Source organism: Pomacea canaliculata, linkage group LG1 (genome assembly GCF_003073045.1).
Source record: "Pomacea canaliculata isolate SZHN2017 linkage group LG1, ASM307304v1, whole genome shotgun sequence".
In the NCBI taxonomy this organism is placed as follows: domain Eukaryota; kingdom Metazoa; phylum Mollusca; class Gastropoda; order Architaenioglossa; family Ampullariidae; genus Pomacea; species Pomacea canaliculata.
In genome coordinates, this window is record NC_037590.1 from 26895655 (window position 1) to 26918908 (window position 23254).

At 37.8% G+C, this 23254-nt stretch overlaps 1 pseudogene; it reads right to left on the minus strand.

Annotated features, from left to right (window-relative positions):
* Window positions 1-957: 957 nt before the first annotated feature.
* LOC112560807 overlaps window positions 958-23254 on the minus strand; it is a 57010-nt pseudogene continuing 34713 nt past the window's right edge.

A 23254-nucleotide genomic window follows, 5' to 3' on the forward strand; every position in this document is an offset into this window, starting at 1 on the left:
AGTGTATTTTATGGAAAGTACAGTTCATTAATAATGCCGTGATGCATGTGTGTGTGTGCATGCATGCAACAACATATTTTTGAGTTAATGTCAATCTTTGGTCAGGATCAAAAGCTACCCTGAGAATAGTTGACATTTTTTACTAAAGTACAGTAAATCCTCACTTAATTTGATTGAGAAGTTTTTGGAAACTGCAACTTTAAGTGAAATGATGTATGAGAAAACCCAATTTTACAATAGGCTAACTGATATATGTGTAAACAAGTTCCTACAAGATATTTCTGGTCACAAAAGCATCACCAATCTTCTAAATAAAGACCCAGAACGCGTCGGAGAAACTGGAGCATCAAGAGGAAACCAATGCAGACATGGGGAGAATGTAAAAAATTCCACACAGACAATGGGCTGGAAATCTTTTTTTTTTTAAGTCCTGAACGTTATCATGAAACGGCATTTAGGACTTTTTGTACGTCACTGGGAAAATGCAAGGTGCAATTTTCAGCAAGATTTAAAGAGAATGAACATTTATTTTAGTATTACTAAAAAGTTAAGAAAATACAAGCATGCAATCATGCGCATGTTTTAAATGATGACAGCAACAAATATGCTCACATGCATAACTGCTACTTCTTTTTATAAAAAGTTATCTAATATGGTTTTGTGTCATGCTAGTTTTAATATAGTTTTAACATTTTCTTGTCATGCCCACACAGTGTTGTTTGCACTGATTGCCAATAAAATGAGAGACAACATGTAGATTTCTATACCCTGTCATATTTTCTTTTTGGTGTGTTTTAAACCATGCATCATTTTGCTCCTGCAAGCTTCCGAAATTTTAAAACCAGTTTGATTCTGCCAGGTTAGCAAGCTGACACCAAACAGAATGTAAATGCCATTCTCTCGTGCACACACTCACAAAGAAAGGGATCAAGATGAGACTAACACATAGCACTGAAATACACAGTATACATATGTATATATTTATGTATTCATAATAGCACCACATTACTTTGGTTTATTGCATATCAAGCTGTAATGAGATACAAATCAGAGGCCAGCCAGGTAAGTTTCAGCCAACTGCTCAAGATCTTCAAAGGTGGCAAACTTAGTAGTACATCTGAACTTTCTAAAACACTGCTCCTTTTTACAAAATTGGTTACAGTTGCTAGACACTCTAGGTGTGCTATTATTCTCAAAGCTCTGGCATCTGGGTTTACCAGTTGTTTTCTTCAAGCTGTTTCCTTTTCTGGCTGGTGAGATATATATGTTCTCTACCAAACCCTTCTTTGGTTTCTAGTGTAGCTACCAAACTTTCAACCTATTTTCCCAATGGTAAAGAAACAAACAATGCTCTTTTCTACACCCTACTAATGCCTTGAGCCCTTTCCTAGGGAATCCATTGCTAAGACATTAAAAATCTCACAAGTGCTGCACAGAATAGTGCAATTCATTGTTATCATGTCTGAACAAGCCTCCCACAGGCTCAAGTCTTATCACAGTCTTGAATGCAAATGCCTACATGAATGACAGCCTATACTTGCTATGAACATGGTGTTACAGGAAAAGACATTTGCAAACTGCACCACATAAATAGAGTTTTGGCTTGTGTTCTACCGACGCCACCCAACATACATGACAAAACACAGGATAGGTGCAGTAACATGTAACAGGCAAAGCAATTGATGTTCCCCTTCTTGCATTACCTAATCTGTGCACAAAAAGTGATTTAAAAGCTATTTGGTATTTTCCAGGCTTTTTCCCCCCACTTTGATGATCACATTTTACCCATGGTGCTTCATGTTGCCAAAATACACTTGACAAGTTTGTTAGGGGTGGACGTTATGCTTGAATTGCACACGTTCATTAAACATTTCCAATTCAAGCACAAGAATTTACCTTTGTTTGCAATTTGTATCAGGACATCACAACATGGACACCAGAAGCTGTTATCCCATTCATTTCTGTGCTAAAATCAAAATGAACTTAATCCTGAAAGTCTGTTATCATTGTAATCATTTACAAATTGAGAAGATATCTTTTTACTGTAACAGCAGTACAGAAGGGGACAGAGTTCAGTTGCTTTCTCTGTCACAAAAACTAGATAAACAGGATTAAAATTCCAACAACTAAACAAGGCATGGCCAAGCATCAAGCAAACAGTACTTCAGACATTCCCATTCATATTTCTCCCATTACAAATATGTACACAATACTTCCTAAATGGTAGAATAGAATGCAACCTACTTGTCTTACTTTTGAATGCAGTTCACCATACATCAAGCTAACAACACACAATGACAATACACTCAAAACTGGAAGAATTTTCATGAAAAAGATCAGGAGTATATGAATGTTTAAAAATACAAAATAATAGTATCCAGAAAGAGAAGGTTACAGAATTATTTACTCTGCACTGTTTTATGAACACATTTATGTTAAGTTAAAGTACTTTGCTAATTTTAGAGACAGCCGGTTTTGTGTGTGTGTGTAAAAAAAAAGTAACCTAAGCAGTAAAGCCTTAGATAAAGAAACTGGTCAGATTCCATCCCCATCCTCCAACATGTATGGTTGTCACACACAACTGTACACAGATGTTTTACTGGCCATAAATATTCACAGTATCCAGCCTTAACCCCTGCTGGACAATTAGTTCATGCAGTTTTCATAAATCTTTGACAATTATTTTTACAAAGTTCTGAAGCTGCTAACTCCGCCAAATGCTCACATTAAATTCTGATGACACATTCAACACAAAGCCATGCTAAACTACAAAGATAAGTACAATTTTTTGTGCTCCTATTAGAATGCTGTGTTAATGCTGTTTATAATGTCAGTAAAAGCATGCAGAAAGCCAGTAAGATAACTCACATAGTGTTTAACAAGCATCACTGACTTTGTTGCACTCAGCCAGCAGTTATAAGCAAAAATGATGACTACTGTAGTGTTGAGTGGTTCATCATGCCAACTTTAAAAAAAAATGGGAAGTAGAGTGGAATAGCGTTTAATACACTGGGAAATCAGAGTCAAAGTGTCATGCAGGACAGACTATATAGGGACTGAACACAAACCTTAAAAGTGTCCCTTCTCCCGATCCTTCATCCGTCTCTTTTTATAGTAATGAATGTCTACCAAAGTGATCAGTTATCAGCCTTGATATCATTCATGTCATAGCATAGTCTTGTTCACCTGAACATGTTCAGCATGGGCTGACTACAAACTGTGTGCATGGCAGTTGTGCTTGACATGGCTTGTTCTTCGTATGAGAGCAACGAGCCTGTGGCCACCTGATTATCTGCCCTTTCCCCCTGCTCTCTCCATGACGACTACTAGAGTGCAATATGTAATATTTCCAAATGTCAAAGTCAGATCTAGAACACAGGCCTGAAGACGATAGACCACTTGTTGCTGGAGAAAATCTTCACTCAAGAGAAACAGGAAAAGATAAAATTGTTCCAAGCAATAAGTATTTCTGTGACAGATACTATTCTGTGGGCAACATTTAATCTATAACTGGATTTATCTGTTGAAAATGAACAAATGATGTTCTTGAAAAGAAGCTATTTACCTGCTCAGACTTTGAAAAACAGCTCAACACACACAAGATGAGAAATCCTATGTAACTTGTATCATTGAAGCTTGAGGGGTATTTTGTGACTGCAGCATATGCATTTTTACAAGACATACAACAAAGTCAAACTTAATTACTATTATTATGTCCACTTCTCAGTTCATCATGAAGCATCAAATTTAAATCATTGTTTCTCAGTCATTGACTCTAAACTCTCTCCAGATTTAAGTCAGCTGCAGACGCACATAAATCATGAATAAACACAAATAATATATTGAAGACAGGCTTAAAAAATACTGACAAATAAAATTTGAGATTTTTAGAAGAAAGCACATCAAGAGTCTCAGGAAACTAAAGCATTGTACATCAAATAGATAATACCTGGCTAATGACAAAAAAAGTCTAAAAATATCAAACACATGAAGCGGTATAGAAGCATGTATTTCGTGAATTAAAGTTCACTTTCTAAATTTTTATAAAATTATCATGATCTTTTGCATAGCTTCTTCATTATAAAATGGATAGGAATAAGCCTTGATGATGGAGGCTGTCAATAAATAAAGATAATCTAATGATTAATTGCAACCAGCTGGTTTTCAAATTATCACTTTTTACAACCTGCTGATAAAGGTGTTTTCTCGCCATGCATGATATATGCACAAAACTGTTATTAAGCCTCATTCTAATAGAGAGAAGAAAGCTATATTCCATATAAACAGCAGTAGGCAGTATTAGCAGGCTCCTAGCTTTCTCCAACTTTGCTCAATCTTTGATTGGACACAATGCTATTGAAGCATTTATCTTTAAAGCAGTAGGCTGGTATGAACATTTTGGCAATAAAGTGGCTACTTACTGAATGTACGAAAAACATGACAGTGAAAAACAACCAGAAAATGAGCTGTGCAGTTTAATGTTAGGAATTTTTGTCTCATCTTTCTTTCCAGCAAAATACATTTTTTTAAAAACTTGCATGCAAACATGCATCCAGAGTTACAAAAACCTCAGACCATACATTTACACATATAACAAATTGCTGGCTGATACGCTTGTAGAACACCTGACAGTGATCTTTAGCATGTAAAAACAGCAAACTTCACAGACAGGCAAGATCAAATAAACAACAAGGAACCTAACAGTTGAATACAAGGAAACTAAAAGGAATCTAATGTGGGAAGCTTTATCTAGAAAAAAAAGTACACCTCTCAGAACCCTCCTGTCTGATCTATGAACACTTACAATATTTTATGTGCAGATGGCTCAGAATGCCTTGTCACAAGTTTCTTTGTGATAAGGGCACGAAGTCTACAGTAAGGCACAAGAAAGTGTGACCAGTACAGCAAAATACAGCAACATGTTCAGCACTAACTGCAAAGGGGTGAGGCCCATGTTTGTTTCTTCCCCTCCCATGCATTATGACTACAAGGGCAATGACATGAACTCTCTTCTGTGTTATCAGATGCCTGAATGATGAGAGATGGATTCTCCCTTGAGGGCTGATGAGTGGGAATGAGGCCCACATTCTGTATGCTCAACAAATCTGCAATGTCTGGTACAGACACACTGCATTGTCAATTTTGCAAGGTAGGCATGGCTGCTGCAAGTTAGACCGGCAGATAAATTTCACTTCAAAAGGTAATGTGAAGCTGAGTATGACAGGGCAAGGTGTGTCAGGGAAGATCGTCCTTGTAAATAATTCAAGATGTTGATCAGATTTTTCTGGGACTGTGAAAAATATGAACAAGATTTCACAAACACACTGGGTGGGTAAAAACTAGCACAATGCCCTTTTCACATGTCCCAACATTTTCAAAATGGAAATGATTCTATATTCATACTCACAACCCCACCCATCTATTTCTCCTACACTCGCCTGTGCCAAAATGAGCAACTGCACTCCATGACTGTGTCTCTGACAGCAGACGAGGTGCTGTGCACCAAACTGCACTCCATGGATCCATCTCAAGTCAGCAGCAGGCTGAACTTTGAGCAGCAATCTCCACACTTTTCGCAGTCATCCCTTCTGCATTCACATCTTGCCTCAGAAAGTTCTCCAGCCAGCATTTCATGCAAACTTGTTTTCCATTAAGAAGCTGTGTTCAGCTGACTGGTGCAAGAACGAAACAAGTGCAAGATGAAGACTGCATTACACCAAACATACCAGTCTATCCACAGCTTCAGTCACACCAACCTTTCAGACTACAACAGTATATGTAATCACCGAGTGATAGCCCAGGCTTACTTGCGTAGATTATGCCTGGCTGTGTTTTCTATGCACAGGACAATGAAAGCATTGTTGCAGGTATACTCGCTTTGATCAAGAAGCATGTGTTTCATAAGGGAACTACCAAGCCCCATGGTGTTTCCATTCTGTGAATGCCATTCCTGACAGAATTTTTCATCCATTTTTGATCCTTTCATGTTTGAACCATGCCAGACGATCTTTTGAGGCCTGTACATCAAAGCAAAAGAAAAAAAAAAGCTATGTAAGCAAAGTGAAATTCTTATTTCATGATAAGGAAACAAAATCCTAATTAAATAGTGTGTGTGCCTGACCATCTAATACAGAGATCATCCTAAAGGTCTCCAATCATCAACACACTAAGACTCCTTTCAGGTTGTGTATGTTTCTCAAAGTAAAGGAAATCTAGATAGCATGCTTGGATACTGACCATGCTGAATCATTCATGATGCTTTTGCCACTGAAAGAGTAGATGGGAGCAGAAGAATTAAAGTAAGCACCAGCACCATTGACGAGGCTCTCCCAGGATTCAAACAGTTTCTGTCCCTGCATAAAATCAACACCACACTGTGTTAGACATCAGACACTACAATAGCTTGACCATACAATAAAAGCATACAATAAAAGCCACAGTATTTATGAAGTAACACTTAATAGTTAAAAAAAAATCAGCAGGCCCCTTAATGTTTTTGCACGGATAAATAGTATGCATACCTGACACATTGTTCTCTTTGTTTAATTATAATCTTTGGTAAACTAACAAATCATCAACTGCAAGCCTTCAAGAATGGGAGCCTACTTCTGTCCTGACCAGTTCTCCAATGTCTAGGAGATTTTCTTTGATGCAGTCTTGATGTTCAATTCCAACTGTTGCTGTGGTCCTTTGTAAGAACTCCATACATCTAACATAGAGACTATGTTGATCACCCTGATAGTATGCTATAATGTTGTCTCAAGTCATGAAAACTGCCCACATGTACAATCTTCCCATTTTTGCTCAATTCTGTCGCTCTCTACTCAGTGCTAAAGTGTCGCTGTATAAAGTTTTAAGTTCTTATGAAACACTGAAACAACATGGAGACAAACTAAAATGTAATCAGTCTTCTTATAACAAATATGAGCAGTAAAAAATGTTATGAAAGTAATCTTCTGAACTGTGGCTTCACCTACCATTTATATGACACAATTAAAAATGTTTTATAACATATCTGTAAGATAATAAACCATTCAAAACATTTGGTATATATAACAGGTCTACTAAAAAAGCATATATACATCACATATATGCACACATGTACACAAACATACAAAATGGACATAGACACATACATGTGTACAAATCTCCATTCTCTGCTCTTTCCACTATTTCCTCCTCACACTTATTCTAGAGTATTATTTTCATCATTTTGAGCAGGCCATACATGCTTCCAGACCAAAGTCTCCAGCCAAACTTCTTTTTTTTTTTTTTTACCACTGCACACTCCCAGAACCTATTGTCATTGTTTAGTCGTCCAAGTTACCTCCTTGTTGATGATAGGAATCTGCCTGTCACGAGAGTAATAGACAATGGAATCCAGATTTTGTGTGTTGGAGGACAAGAAAGCACGATATGTTCCTCGCATGCCTGAAGCTCTGGCCTGACGATGGCACTGATAATCAGCTCCACGAATGCCTCTCATGTAGCCAGTCATTGGGTCATTTAGAGCCACCAGATGGAGCTGTTCAAAGAAACATTAAACACTAGGTCTGTAGTGATTCCAGTAAATTCAGTACATTGTGCATTGTAAAATTCTGGAAAATCTAGGAACTGTCAAAATAGACAAAATATAGGGAAACTGCTGAAATACAAAATAATTAAATCTAAATGCCATAATAATCTGACAAAATTGATGAAGAAAAAAACTAGCAAGGGGCAAAGCTTCTCTTAGCCACTTATACAAAGATCGTGCACTGAGTTCTTCAGTGTGTGTGTTGTGGAACGGGAAGAAAAAATGAGAGAACATAAGAAAGAAAATTAGGCAGCAACAGACACATACAAAAAGAGGGCAGGCAGACAAAGAGATGTAGCCAATTCCTGTGAATGATCCAGCTATGGCTATCAAATTCTTTATTCATAATTTTTCTAGTTTAGTCCATCTTTCAGGTTTGTCAGGATTATGCTTCATGCTGCTCAGAGTTTATTAGACAATAGGAGTCTGTTCCCTACTTGAGAAAAGACCATTAAATGGAGGAATCAGGTCAATGGCTAAATTAATGATGAAAAAGATTTCTTTACACAAGATACAACTTATCTTCCTATCAACGAAAAAGAAATCACATACTGCTGCCCCACTGTAATAGCTGGGTGGTGGAATAAGTGGTATTGATGGTGGTTCCGTTGTTGTCTGCAGTAGAAAAAGGCAAGACTTTAATAACTACTCTAGTGGAGAAACTCAAAAACAAACTCAAAATTCAGATGTTAGTCAATCTGTGCAAATTGGGCATTAGTAAGCAAAAGCAGTTTTTCTACCCAATGCTTATAGATAACAACCCAAAAGTGAAAAAGTCTCATTTCTGATGTCTTGATTTACATAAAATGATGTAAACAAGCAATGACTGAATGAACCAGTCATGACTGCAGCTGAGCCAACATGCCAACAACAAAAAAGGAACTAAGTAGAAAATCTCAAATCATGCAATATGCCAAAATATTATCTGTAAGAAAACAAACTGGGTAATGACTCCCTATCTATGCTTGGTTTGTTATCTGTGCCAGCAATCATGGTGAGGAATTTTATGTTTATATCTGTTTTACTTTACAGCAAATTACTACAGACTCTACTTTCATTATAGACAAAAGCTTGAGAGAAGAGTCATCAGAAAATGATGCATAGATCAGCATTGCTTTTACAGTTATCATTATTTAAAAATGCTGTAACATCCTAAAAGAAACAACTGCATGCAACATTCAGCATGATTTCATTGTATACCTCTTTTCTACAGTGTCTATAAATTAAACATAAGACAACAGCAATGACTGTATTGGCGTGGGAGAAGTAGAAAAGTTCAAAAAACAATTGCCTGCAGCCAGAATGTTCTTCACAGCCCATAGTTACTCTTCACCTCTTAGAAGGACATTCTTTAACATTATTTTAAGAACAGTAGGAAACTTTTTCAGGTAAATGGCAAAATCTACCAATTTTAAACATAAAAAAATATAGTTCTATTAATCACAGACCAATTATAAATATCAACAAATGCATCTAATTATAAAGTATACTTAAATATATATAAAAATTAAGCACATTGTGTTTGCTGACAAAATATGCCTAACAGCCAGTTAAGAGCACAAAAAGTGTGAAAGTGACAGCCATACTGAAAGTTAACATCCATGCACAGCAATCTTTACTTGTGCTTAGTGGTTACAGCTTTGCTCAGTGCAAGTGTCAGTCTAAGATGAAAATGACTGAAAAGAAATAAATGCTAATGCGCTGGATGGTTTAATAGTTCTGTCAGATTACAAGAGCACTAGTGACCTAGTCTTACATTTGGCAAGAAAGCTGTCAAACTGTGTGAAGAGAAACGTCAAACACATTCAAGAAAATAGGATCATTTTAAAAAGCAAACTATGTTGTTTTGTTTTCTTTACTTGCTGAAGCACTAAGAAATGGGAGTTAAGAGTGCACACAAGCTCAGAGTTAGTTCATCACAGTTTCTCTGCGGGCATGTAAGGACTGCTTGCTGTAGCTTATGAATGATCCTAAGACAGCAAGTATTGACTGCTGTTATCCAGCAACAGCAGGTAGCTGACAGCCAGCACCACAGAGTTTTGCACAACTTAAATTCAATTTTTTTATGAACCCAACCAATCATAGGTCATCACATGGGAAATCACCTGCAGGTAGAAGCATTTTCCCACAAAACAATAGGTCATCACTTTAGTCAAGTACTAGCAGTAGAAAGGATTAAGGACAAGATGATTAACTACAGCCACAGGTCAGATCAAAGCTGCTCTATGGGATGGTCAGATCTCATGTTAGGTTTGAATACAGCCACACGCTTTGAGTGAGCAGGCATTTTCAGGGTACCCCCAGCAGCCCACAAACTGTGCACAGATCAGATCAAAATTTAACTAAAAATGCTCTCATGCAATGTCAGTTTTCAGTGTCACTTACTGTCAAAACTGTCAACGACTGCAAGAAATTCAAACAAGAAAGGTGTTAACTAATGGTGCCCAGCAAAATGCTTTCTGATGGTGCACAGTGCATAAAATGTTATAATGAATGTTACAGTGCTTATCATACTAAGCTACATATTCAGCAATCTGTAGACTTAATGCACTGAAAAGTTCGTATATATATAATATGAATAAATATGATGCATTCATAACTCAATGGTAGGACAACGATGAGAAGGTGGTGGAGGAAGAAAATAATATATGACAACACTCAATATATGGATGATATAGTGCACACACCACTCCAGTTCACTCATCAGAGCTCGCACACTTGGCATTCAAACACCACTCCTGCAAACCAGGGTCAATGGCTGTCAGGATGTCCTGTGTTTATGTGTCCAGTGATCTCCATTAAATATAACATCACTGAAACAAGATCTCCAGGTTTTTGATTCTACTCTTGATCAAACTGCAGTTTCTACTTCATCAATATTTACATCTATGTGAATATTGTGTTTTAAGACAGTTGTTAAATTGTCTAGCTCCTTGATTTTGAGTATGTTCTACAAAGCTTCTGTGTGCACTGCAGCTATAGGGTCATTGCATTCTGGCTGCAAACTGAACACAAAACTGAAGGATGTTTAAAATAAAATATATACAGCTATGACTGCGGTCAATTTTAAATCCAAAGTAATGGAACTCCAATCATGTTGACTTCCTGTAAAGGGAAATAAATGTTTCATCAATATGATATCTTCCTTTGACACTCCCAACATAAAGCAGGCGTGAGCAGACGCTGGCAACAGTACGTATGAGCAGATACTGGCAAAAGTATGTATGAAGCACGCAGTCAAAATAATAGCTGAGCTGCAAGAGCTGATTCCTAGCAAAGGCTGCCTGGTATAGCTGGCAAAGGTCTAGCCCAGGTAGCAAATGCCTAACCCACCACTGCATACTCAAATATAAAGCAACATAAACTTGTCGTTATAGTGAAACTTGTCAAAACCAGGTTATATGTTACAGCAAGATGGGTAAGTTATTCAAATGTGAGCACTAAACCCAATTCACCATTATATAGCAAAGTGGATCATCAAAAAAAAAGGCAAAAAAACTGAAAAGAGATTTCACCCATCAGAAAGTGCAAGAATACTCAGAGAAAGCCTTCAGCAGGTAAAGCTGATGTAGTCAATCTACTTCATGAAGAAAACACTGCAGTCACTAAGTCACAGGCACCGGTAAGTACTATTTTCCCCAATGAGTCAGAGCACACAGCATAGCAGCCATGGTAGGTATGGCAAATAAATGGCGGCAGAAGCAAAAAATTATGATGGAGATTCTGGAATTGCATATTACCAAAGACCGTCTATCTGATCCTCTTCCCAGTTGTTCTCTTTCATCCACAGGATCATCAGATCTGATGCTGACTGAGCTATCCCCTTTGTTGGGTTGTCTTTGCTTTATCTCCAACAACCTTTGTCGTTCTGCTTCTTCTTGCTGCAGTTGCATCCTTTGTTGCCTCTCCAGGCGCCTTCGTTCCCTTCTTTAAGTCTCTCATCATGTTCTTTACGCCTGCGCTCCACCTCTTCTTCTCGTTCTTTCCTCTCTTGTTCAGCGCGAGTTCGCTCTCTTTCCTGTTCTTGTTGTCTCCTCTTTCTTTCTGCTTCTTCCCGCTCCCTTTCCTCTCTTTCTCTCTCTTCTTGCTGACGTCTGTCTCTCTCTTGTTGTTCACGCAAACGTTCTCTTTCTAGTCTTTCTCTTTCTTCTCGTGCACGCCTGTCTCTCATTTTCTGCTCAGCTTGTTGTCGAGCTTCTTCCTGCCGTTGCCTCATTCTTCGTTCCTCTTCTTCCCTTTCTCGCATCATACGTTCACGTTCCTGCATTCGCTTTTCATAGTCGTCTCTAAGTTTTTTACGTTCTTTTTCTCGCTCTTGCCTTTTCAACTCTTCTGCTGGTCCATTGAGGAGTATGTTTATACTACCCTCTTCTGTTACATTAAATTTTGTGTTGGACTCACTGGGACCGTTGCTAATGACTGTGTTCTGATTATCCTAAAAACAGGGAAATCACAGTCAACAACAGATTTGTATTCATGCCAAGATTAGCAAAGACATTTAGAAACATAACAGCTTATTAAATCACTTTTTTTCATTATTAATTTAGTTCAATTTTAATAGAAGCTTTGTAAGCTGCTTTGTCACCTAATATGGTTATATATGTCAAAATTAGATCTATATTATCCCATTAAAATAGAAATAATCAGATTAATCATAAACAGAGTTGCTAGCCATCATTTTTAAAGTAATGATGCATAAGCCTGAATCTTAAGGAAAAAGGAACATATACTAAACTAACAACTTAAAACAATGCCTATGTCACAAGCTTCAAACATATCTTTTTGGGATCTGGATTTGCAAGCCAAATGTCAGACAGATGGTCTACATTAAATTTAAGTCTACATGTGGTCTGATGATGGACTAGAATATGAAAACAAATGATAAATCATAATAGTATGTTTACAATATGTTTACAAAAACTGATCAAAATGCACATTCCTGGAAAAAAGTGATCAAAACTATCATATACACTTGCAGTGCTCAAGCAAATACCTGAAGTGCAAACATGCTCAGTACCCTTCAAGTAGCTTCTCAATGGTTGTCTGCTCCATGCACCATCAATGCTCACATCCCAACTCAACATTCATTCCTTACATCATGACATTTCAGTTTCACCCTTCAAATTTACCTCTTACACAAAATACTATTTTGAATTGTAATGATTTTGACCAGCAACTGAAAGCTCAATTTACTTCCCAATAAAACCATCACTCTCATTTTAAGTAGTCTTAAAGGACTTGAGCCAAAACTATTGAACTGCAGAGAGGACATAAAAAGTAAAACAGTCAAAAATTTTTTAGAATTTCTGATTCAATGAAAATATATCTGCTTGGCAACAGGTTCAAATAAGCTTAGTTGTTTATGCTATTGACAAAATTTCAACATCAGCATGAAATTTCAGCATGATCACTGTGAAGTTTTTCCAGCATACAAAGTACTTCCAGCATTTTCCTGGGTCCCTTGTTAAAGAGAGACTGTGCATGAGTGCTTCTTTTGTGGGCAAAAACTCAAGCTCTTAATGTTTAGCCATTCAATAACCTACTGCTATTTTTGTTATTGCTTCCCTAATGCTTGACACTACTGATATTCTCAATTATCAGTTACAGATCTTTGAAACTCCTTTTAGTTATGATACACTTTGTATTTCCAAGCTTATATCACATTCTGCTTTGAACCTTGAAAAAGTTTACAAACTGGTATATGCTGAAAGATGATAGACAAAGAAACTGTGTGATACAGTAAAATGAACACCAACAGGTGTATGCTGGAATGTGATGCGAGGCAAAGGATGGACAAATCAGAAATGTATAATACTGTCACACACTGACATGGAATCATGCCAAGTTGGAATAATTACATCAAAATACATTTACTAATACAAAATAAACAGTGAAAAATGCTTGAAACTGAAAATAAAAATTTACTGGTGTTTTTAATGAAAATCTGCTGTCTTTAAGCCAATACCCAATAAAATCAACTTTTATCAAATGCCTGTTGGGAATGATAAATTTCACAAAAGTATAAAGAAGAAAGAATGCACTCACTGGTTGTTGTGGACTTGGCAAGGGTATAAGTGTCCCCAGCTGTGAATATAAAACCACAAAGTCCATGAAAGTCTTGAAGTTTATCCTAGATATCAAGTTAACTACTTTAAAAAAATGATTCTCAACTCTTTGCTGTAATAAAGATCAAAGTGAAAATGACCACAACAATAACAAACAATTTTTGTCTACTCTCAAAAACAATAATTCACTTTCATAAAATGAGCTTTAATGCTGACCTGTATCAACCTCCATCCCTGGTCTACCCGCAGGTAGGCATACTGCTGGTCACTGATATAGGCCAGACTTCCAGGTGGTGTATTGTGGGAGACACTCAGCATTGCATCCATGTTTGCAAAGACCACAGGACCCTACATAAATAAATAAACTTTAACATAGGTTTCGTATAAAACATTGATGTTTATTAAGAAAATCAATGCCTATCATCAAAAGTGGTGTAATGAAAAACAGATACTACTCACATTAGCCACTAAGCCAAGGCTAGATGGACCAGGTGGACCAGGTGGGCCAGGTGGACCAGGCGGACCTCGGACAACTCCAGCTCCAGCTCCAGAAATCTCTCCAGAATATCCAGGAGGACCAGGTGGACCCGGAGGGCCTGGCAGGCCCAAACCAGGTGATCCAGGTGGCCCAGCCGGGCCAACTGGTCCTGGTCGACCTCTTGGTCCTTCAGTTCCAATACCTGGGGGTCCACGTGGGCCCTGGCATAACAAAAATCAAGATTATAACTAGCACTACAAAATGTGGCAATATGGTGCAAGTATGAGCTTTTTCTGGCAACAAAATCAAACACTTCATCAAATTTTATAGTAATTACAGAAAACAGCTGCATACTTCTCTAACTGAAATATTTCAACACCATGTTGCCAAGCCTCTCTTACTTCCCTAACATAATAAATTAGGGTGGGTGTACATTTACCTGTCTACTCAGCACAACCTTCAATGTTCACTTCCATTTTTTTGTTTCTCTTCGCTCCTTTTTTAATCTTTAGATTTCCATATACTCTACAAATATTTTAAATGTTTCAAGGGTTTTGTCATTTTTGTAATCACATAAATGGATAAGCTTTCTGTTTTCAACTTTTGATTTTTAACTTTTGATTCTGCTACCATCATGGTGGTCAAAGGTGGTCAATGCTGTAGTGGCCAAAGGAAGAACTCTCTTAAGAACATCAAAGCTGGATTGGTGGACTTAATGTTAACATTGCTGAATCTAAAAATGCAAACACTCCTTTTTTTCAATGTAAAATCAAAATGTTTAGATTTCTTTTAATTATATACTAAAATTGTTCACATGATCAACAACAATTAATAAAACAGATTTTTCATCATCAGCCCTTCCGTAATTTTGTGGTGTACCATCACTCACTGGCTCTCCTGGTGGGCCTGGGCGGCCTGGAGGCCCTGGAGGACCTTGGATTACCACTTCACCCTCTCCACTGCCTATTGTTCCAATACCACCAGGCCCAGGGGGGCCAGGGAGACCAGGCAGGCCACGGATACCTGGCTCACCTGGAACACCAGCTGGTCCCTGCAATCAAAAAGTATGGTCAAACTTCTTATAATAAACTTAAGCATATCCAGTCTAATACAATCTATATGCCACAAAGGTGGTGTCTTCACTTTATGGTTGATAGGAAATGACATGTTAGAATCGCCATATATCTCGGGTCTTTGTAAGGCCCATTTTCTCTCTCTTGATGCCTTGCTTTCTCCAGCCCTCTAAGGCATCAGGTACCCACCCATTGGATAGTTGGGCCAACTGGAGGACTCAAGAGTCTTGAACCAGTTAGTGCAGACCCCACTTTATTAAAAGTTTTCTTACAGATAATGATTAAGATTTTCATGAAGAAAATGTGTTAGTGGATAAAATCACACACCTGAATTCCAGGCCGACCATCCTCACCATCTCTTCCTCCGATCCCTGGTTCACCTTTCTGCCCTTTCTCTGCTATCATTTATAGGATATCATATTAATCATAACATTTTTACTTTTTGAAACTAAAATAATGTAATGGGATCCCCCCCTCTCAAAACTAGAAATACCTACTTTAATCAGTCTACCCTGAACGTTCCCTTCTCCACCAGGTTAATGTCTATTGAATTTGATAAAATCTCATTTGAAATTATATTTGTCACATAGTTATTTTTCTATATTTTGGGGGAAAATAGTTCCAATGTTATAAAGGAAACATATTTACTAGGAAAGAAGTGATCACTATGAGTTATCCTGTGCCTAAAGTTTTGTAGCTGGCTGAAGCTTTAAATGATGTCAATTTAGGCCAGTCCACTCGTTCTGTTCCCAAAAAGTCTAAAATACTTTTTGTATGACAAATTAAAGACAGTTTCATTGATCTGTCAGCAACTTAAAAGCATGATTTAATGTGTGACACTGGTGACACCTTTTAAATGTTCTAATAAACTGTTTACTACAGTAAGGTATTCAGAATACCTTCCTTTACCTGGAAATCACATATTATTATGCTGTTTATGTTGAAGCATTATCCACTTAACCTTTCTTTATTTTTAAAACTGGAATACTTTGCCCATTGCTATGGGATGTGAGCATACTATTATATTTACATATAAACAGAACATTCTTCAGGTGATTCTCAAAAGATATATCACAGTCACTATTGTAGTCACATAAATTTTTGTTATGACACAAGGGTCTACTTACCCAGCACAATGCCTTTTTCTCCACCATCTCCCCCTGCTGGTCCCGGAGGGCCAGGAGGACCAGGTCTGCCATCCAAACCAGGTAAACCAGGATCTCCCTGCAAAAACCAAAAAAAACAGGATTCATTCTTGTGATTCTATATTCTTACCTTAATAAAAGAATTTATTCTTGTCACTGTTATTTGAGGAAAAATGTTTTTAAATCATAACATTGCATAAGTTTATACAAACTGCAGTGCAAAAACATTCTGGAAATAAGAAAAATAAAAAAACAACAGATTACAGGAATTTTAAAATAGTACTTTAGTAATACTAACACTAGTAATAAATGTGAAATTTATATACAGCAGAATTATGCCCCTAAAGGAACACGTCCTCAACATGACAAAACTAAGTCAATATCTAGCACCTGAAGGAACTGCAAGATGGCAAAAAAAAAAAAGACACAAAAGGAACAGACAGTAATGGCAGGAAGTTAGCAAACAATAGTGGCAAGAAGTTGGTAGACAGCTGTGGCAAGTCAGCAGGAAAGATTCATGAAGAATTATAGAAGTAAAGTGAGAGAGGGAATGGTTAGTAGCATTAAATGGACTGTGTATGTACTACTCACAAATGGACTATGTTCAGGAGTAGTGCTCACAACAAAAATGCACGTTTAAAGGCTTGCTGGTGGGTAAAAGGTGGATATCAAAGAGAAGGGAGTTCTAGTGCTTTGCTGCACCATAACAAGCAAGCCAGCAACCATTCATTATTGTTCTGGTTACAGGAGTACACAGTCTGCACTGTTCAGAAGAAGAGCAAAGTTTTCCCTGGGATGTAGGGAAGAGAAGTTTGGAGAAACAGGAAGGACAAAAGCCTTCAAAAACAAATTAAAGCAGAACACAGACAACTTGTACTGACTGTGAGCACAAAAAGGCAGTCTGCAGTGACAGTAAAAGAGTGATATGGTCCTGCTTCCATGCTCTGAACACCAGATGAGAAGCAAAGTTCTGTACTTTCTGAAGTTAGCGAACGACATATGCAGGGCTGCTCCAGACCAAGGAATTACATTTATCAAGCCTTGATTCTAAGAATGAACATACAGATAAAAGTGTTAGCAGTTTATCAAAAACAAGATCATAGTGGATGGCACTAGTTTTATGGAGCTCAGACAGACAGATGCAGCTTGTTTGTCAAGGGTCATTACAATGAAGCCAAGATTCTCGACAAACGGTCGAAGGGAAGGTGGGTGGACATTGATGGTTTTGGTTATTATGTGCATTTAAATCCTTTCTGTACTTCTATATACAAACCCGAGAACCCTTTGGTCCAGGGATGAACACACCACTTCCTGGGCCGCCAATGCCTGGTGCTCCAGGCTCTCCTTTAGGTCCAGGCAGGCCAATTCCTGGCTCACCTTTGCGTCCCCTAAGTCCTTGACGACCCTTTAGACAAAAGTTTCACTACAAGCAGACTGAAGAATGATTGGTGAAAGATGTGTGTACCTGTGTAGTGTAAGAGAGACAGACAGAAAACAATATGCTTGTGCTTGTGTACAATGTTTGAACAGATATATGGGCGAATGCTTTATGAAAAACTGTCTTGTTGCAGAATAAAATATATATATTTATGCAAGTCTCTTACACACACACTCTCCCTCTCTCCCTCTTACTGGAAAGCCTGGCATGCCCATTTCACCAGGTGGTCCAGGGAATCCACGAGGACCCATAGGTCCTTCCTCTCCTGAATCGCCCTTTTCACCCTTTTCACCCTGTGTACAACAGCAAAAATATGCAGTAGGGGAAATATTTCATTTTTTTTAATTAGAGAAAATGTGGCATGCGTTAGTCATGAACAGAATACTCATCATGATGATCACAGATCTCACCTTATCCCCTGGCAAGCCACTTTGGACATCCAGCCCAGACGCTTGTGGCACAATGGCTACAGGTGGTCCAGGGGGACCTGGTGGACCTGGTGGACCTGCTACTCCAGGTTGTCCAGATGGTCCAGCTGGGCCCACAGATCCCATATCACCCTTTTCACCTCTATCACCTTTCTGACCCTAAACAAAGAATCATACCATGTGTCATCATCATAACATCATCACAAATAGTGATCATTCATTCAGGTTGGGGATGGGGGTCTGGGGAAAGAGTCCTGTTAAGAAATGGGAATGTATTTTTTCCACTGGTAATTTCAGAGTGCCAAAGTCTGCAAAGAAAATGCATCAAAATCCATAGGTTCTAACTGGACTTATACTGTGTACACTGTAGGTTCTGTGAAACACATAAGTTACAAGAATGGCCACATACTGTGGGAATACCTCATAAACCAATGAATACATGAGACATAATATGAAACTGTAGCATGCTAACTAGATACGTGCTGTGGGACTGTATACAAAAACCAGACACTTACTGTACCAAGTACTGGTGCATATCATATGCTTAAATGTATACTGACAGTTCCTGTGTTATATCTGTGTAGTCATGTGTCATAATTACAAACCTTTCAAGACAGTTTCTTAGCTCTCCAAACAAGTGACAAAGATGTACTGCTATTTCTTCACCTACCACGCTCTAGATAGTAACTTAATTATGTTAATTCTTAGTTATATGAAACATGTCTTTGAGCCATAAATCATGGTCTTTGGAACCTGTATAGGATCTGGCACAGCAACAGCATTGTTGACCACCAAGTATAGGCTGCATTAATCCCTTCTAGTCCCTGCCCTGCAGTATATGACTGCAAAATGTGAACTTTGCATGCTGCTACCAAAAAATGAATCCAGGCATTTTGAGATCAAATGCCTAAGAAAATTGCTCCTAAGTTTTACATGGAATGCGAGACCAATGATTTTGTATGAACCATGGTTGCCACCCTGGGGGTGGACACCAGGAACCCATTCTTGCAACAGCAAAGCAGCACATTCTAGTCTGGTTTGTCTGTTTTGTCCAACACAACACTGTATGACTGTCCTTTAAGGCACTGTGGAGGGTGGTTGACACTCAGGTGGACAAAAGAAACCAATCATGAAGGAATGGACTGGTGCTTTGATGCAGGACCTATTTACTACTTTACAGACTTTAGTAGTGAGCTTTGCCAACTGCTACATCTAGCAAGGTCTTCCTGATGATAAGTACAGACAGGCCAGCTAAACAAGTGATAGGCTAGTACCAGTCAAGGGATGAATGAGAAAGAAGATTCATTTAATAAATAAAAGTAATCTAGGACAATACAATTTGCTCACCATCAATCCTGGAAGGCCAGGTTCTCCAGGTTGACCAGGTATACCTGAGGGTCCTGGTCGACCTACATCACCAGGGAAACCAGGTATACCAGGCGTTCCCATCTCTCCTTTCTCACCTCTGGGTCCTGGAAGACCCTGTGTACACACACATCCACCAAATATATACTTTTACAGCTAAAAGTCTATTGCTCTTCCTTGGTCCTAAATAGTTCATCTTGTTTTTATTTTTTTATGAATGTATCCTCCACTACATGTAAAGACAGAATGAACATGCACCATTTCAAACAACTTACTGGATCTCCTTTCTGTCCAACTATTTCAAGATCATCACCAGATTCACCATGTCCAATGGAAAAAGCAGAGCTTGCTGGCCCAGGTGGACCAGGTGGGCCAGGAGGTCCAGTCAGGCCAGGTGTACCTGGAACTCCAGGAGTCCCATCTTTACCTGCGCTGCCTTCACGACCTGGTGGTCCTGGAGGTCCTGGGACTGCAGGCAAGGTTATTCCAGGTGCTCCTGGCAAGCCCTGGAGACATATACAATAATAATCTCAATCTCACATTGATTATAAAATGATTAACAATAAATCCTAGCTGATTGGTTGGTTATGGGAGATTTTGCAGCAAAAGCTGTTACTACAGCAAGATCATGTACCAAAAAATCTCATGTTACCTTTTATTAGAAAGAACGCAGAATAAAGAAAATCAAATTATGACAGATTAAAAACTGGATCATATTATATATGATAAGACAGTAAATGTATCAAGGACAGATTATGGGTAGTGTGTAAAATATGATGGAAAGTGTGCTACTGAATAAAAAAGGATCTTATACATCAAAAATATTGACATCAACAACCAATCTACAAAGAATAATCTATAAAAAAAAATTAAACTAAATGTTGGAGTTAAATGAATTTTTCAACAAAGTGAAAAATAGGTTCGGAAAGACCTTATGAAAAAGCCGAAAAGTATTTCTGTCAAACACAATCCATAGCAGTACAGTTCATAAATAATGTTGAACTGTTGGTGGTCTTTGGAAAAAATGCATATCAGTAAGAAAAGGTTGGTGGTGGGAGGTTCTCTCTGTTAAAATAAAATGCAAGGCATAGACTTTTAACTTTCTTTCTTTTGTATTCCAGAGATCATGCCTTTTCAGACTTTTGTGATCATGACTTTTTTGGTGATTGTGAAGATAGCAGACAACTTATTTCTGTCAAACAACTCGGCTGTAGGAAAGCACACAGAGAAAACAGCAAATTTAATCAGTCTAGATGTTCAGTTTGGTACACACTAGATAAACTGGCTCACATACCGGCTCACCCTTCAAACCAGGCAAACCAGGATCTCCTTGAGGTCCAATGGCACCAGACTGCCCAGGCAGACCTGGCTCACCTCTTTGACCAGGAATTCCAGGTTCTCCATCAAAGCCCTGTGAAATGTGCATACACCCTTCTTAGTTCTCCATCAGAAGACATACTCCCCAAAAATATTTTCTTTCTGTCATTTCCTAAGCTAATGTTATTTTCTCATCAATTCCTTAGACTGGGTTCAAGCACAACTCTGTTATACTTTAAAACAAAGCCATTACACTTACTCAGAAAAATGTTTACTTTTGAAAAAATATATATATTTATCAAAAAATGAACTTTAAGCAACAAAGAAAGCTAAGCAGTATAAATTCAAACTATGCACACACAACTTATCAGTCATCTGGAAAATGGATATAATACATAAAATCTCATAATAAAATATAGTTATGCATGTACAAAAAATGTATTAAAATGTTCTAAAAGTATTTATTAGCTTCTGTGAGAGTATGAACTGTGGTCTCTAAAGAAGTGCTTGGATGTTACTGTATCCCCCACACCAAAAAAAAAAAATCTCTTGCAAAATCCTTTTGTAATTATAAAAGAATAGTCCCTCTAGTCTTAACACCTTAATTACAACACAAAATGAGCCTGAAGAGTAATGTTATTTTGCTATTTAAATAAAATTATTTTTTTAATAAACAAATATAATTAAATCCTTAGTTACTCAGAAAGTGTAAAATGCTATGTAACTACAGTTGTTCTTGAGCTGTTTGCAGTATATAATGGGACATACGTAATAAATGAGAAAATACCTGTCTCGGTAGCTGAATAAAGAATGTGCTCACAAGTGGCTGAAAGTTGTGGTACCTTTACTGTTGCGACAGCTTGCTGGTTGTCTGCAGCTGCTACTTGCAGCCACCATCAAGCAAAGCAAACTTACTGTTAACCTTTGGCCCCCTACTTAGTCCTCTTGCAGAGGCTGATTGAGGTTGTGATACTGCAGCTGTATGTGCTCAACGAGCTCTTCTCTCTTTGCCATGATCTCTCTCTTTCCCAACAAACCTCCCATTCTGTTTTCTTTTGCTGCCACCATTCTTAATTTTGTTTTTCACACACATTCAGACAATAAAACAGTCAGCCGCTACCACATCTGAAGGCTGCCAACTTAGTCCCACAAGTCATAATTTTGGGGGTTTTCCTCTTAAATTATGGAGATATTAAAGCAACATAATAGATAAGATCTTATAACATACCCGTTCTCCTTTAAGTCCAACTTCCCCAGGGATTCCTTGAGGACCATGAGGGCCAGGTTCTCCTGGTGCACCATTTAGTCCAGGGAGACCAGGTGGACCTTGGGGACCAGGTATACCTTGTGGTCCCTGTAAGCCAGGTAGGCCAGCTGGACCTTGCTTGCCTGGTCTAAACTGCACACAGTGCAGAATTTTCTTAAATACTCCACAAGAATATATCCTCATATGCAACTAATTATTTCTGAGATTATTCAAAATACTAAAGTAAACTAATTTTCTTTGTTTTTAAATACATGGTGATTGAAACAAAAGCAGGAAAGAAGGAAAAAAACTGGGTTTATCCATGCATTGATTACTTCAGCAAGACTTACCAATATAGCATGTAATCACTTATGTACACATCTACTGATTACTTCAGTGAGACCTCACAACCTAGCATTTGCATATGTTCACATATCCCTGTATGTTTACACATGTATGCTGGAAATAAACATGAACATATATATTTGTCTTGAGTACATTTTTTGTTAGTATGAAGTAGTTATCAGACACACAACACAGGTTAAAATAAAAATGTTCATGCTTACTCTAGCTTCATACTCATCATCGCCAGTGCCAAGCTGCACACAGTTCAGAGTTTTCTTAAATATAACACAGTAACTGCCCTTGTGGACTAATAAAGTTGTATATTATTGTACAGAAATACCTTAGTCATGTAAGACTAACCTTTCCTGAGATCATCCAAAATGTTGACTTGAACTATACACTCATTTTTTTTAAATACATAACAAATAAAACTGATGGAGACAAAAGAACATAGGCAAGAATGGGTTCAATGCATATCACATTAGTAAGACTTCCAAGTTTAGTATCTGCATGTTTCCATGCACATTTGTATATTTCTGTCAGTATGTTATAGCATCAGATACAGAACTCAGGCTAAAATAAAAATGTTCATGCGTACTCTAAATTTATGATCACCATCAGCACTGTCGAGCTAAACACTGTTAGGAATTTTCTTAAATATGCCACAGAAATACCTCAGATAGGAATTATCTTTCCTGAGGTTATTCCATTTGCTGTTAAACTATATATTTGTTATTTTTTAATGCATAATAAAAATGAAGAAAGGTTATGAAGAAAA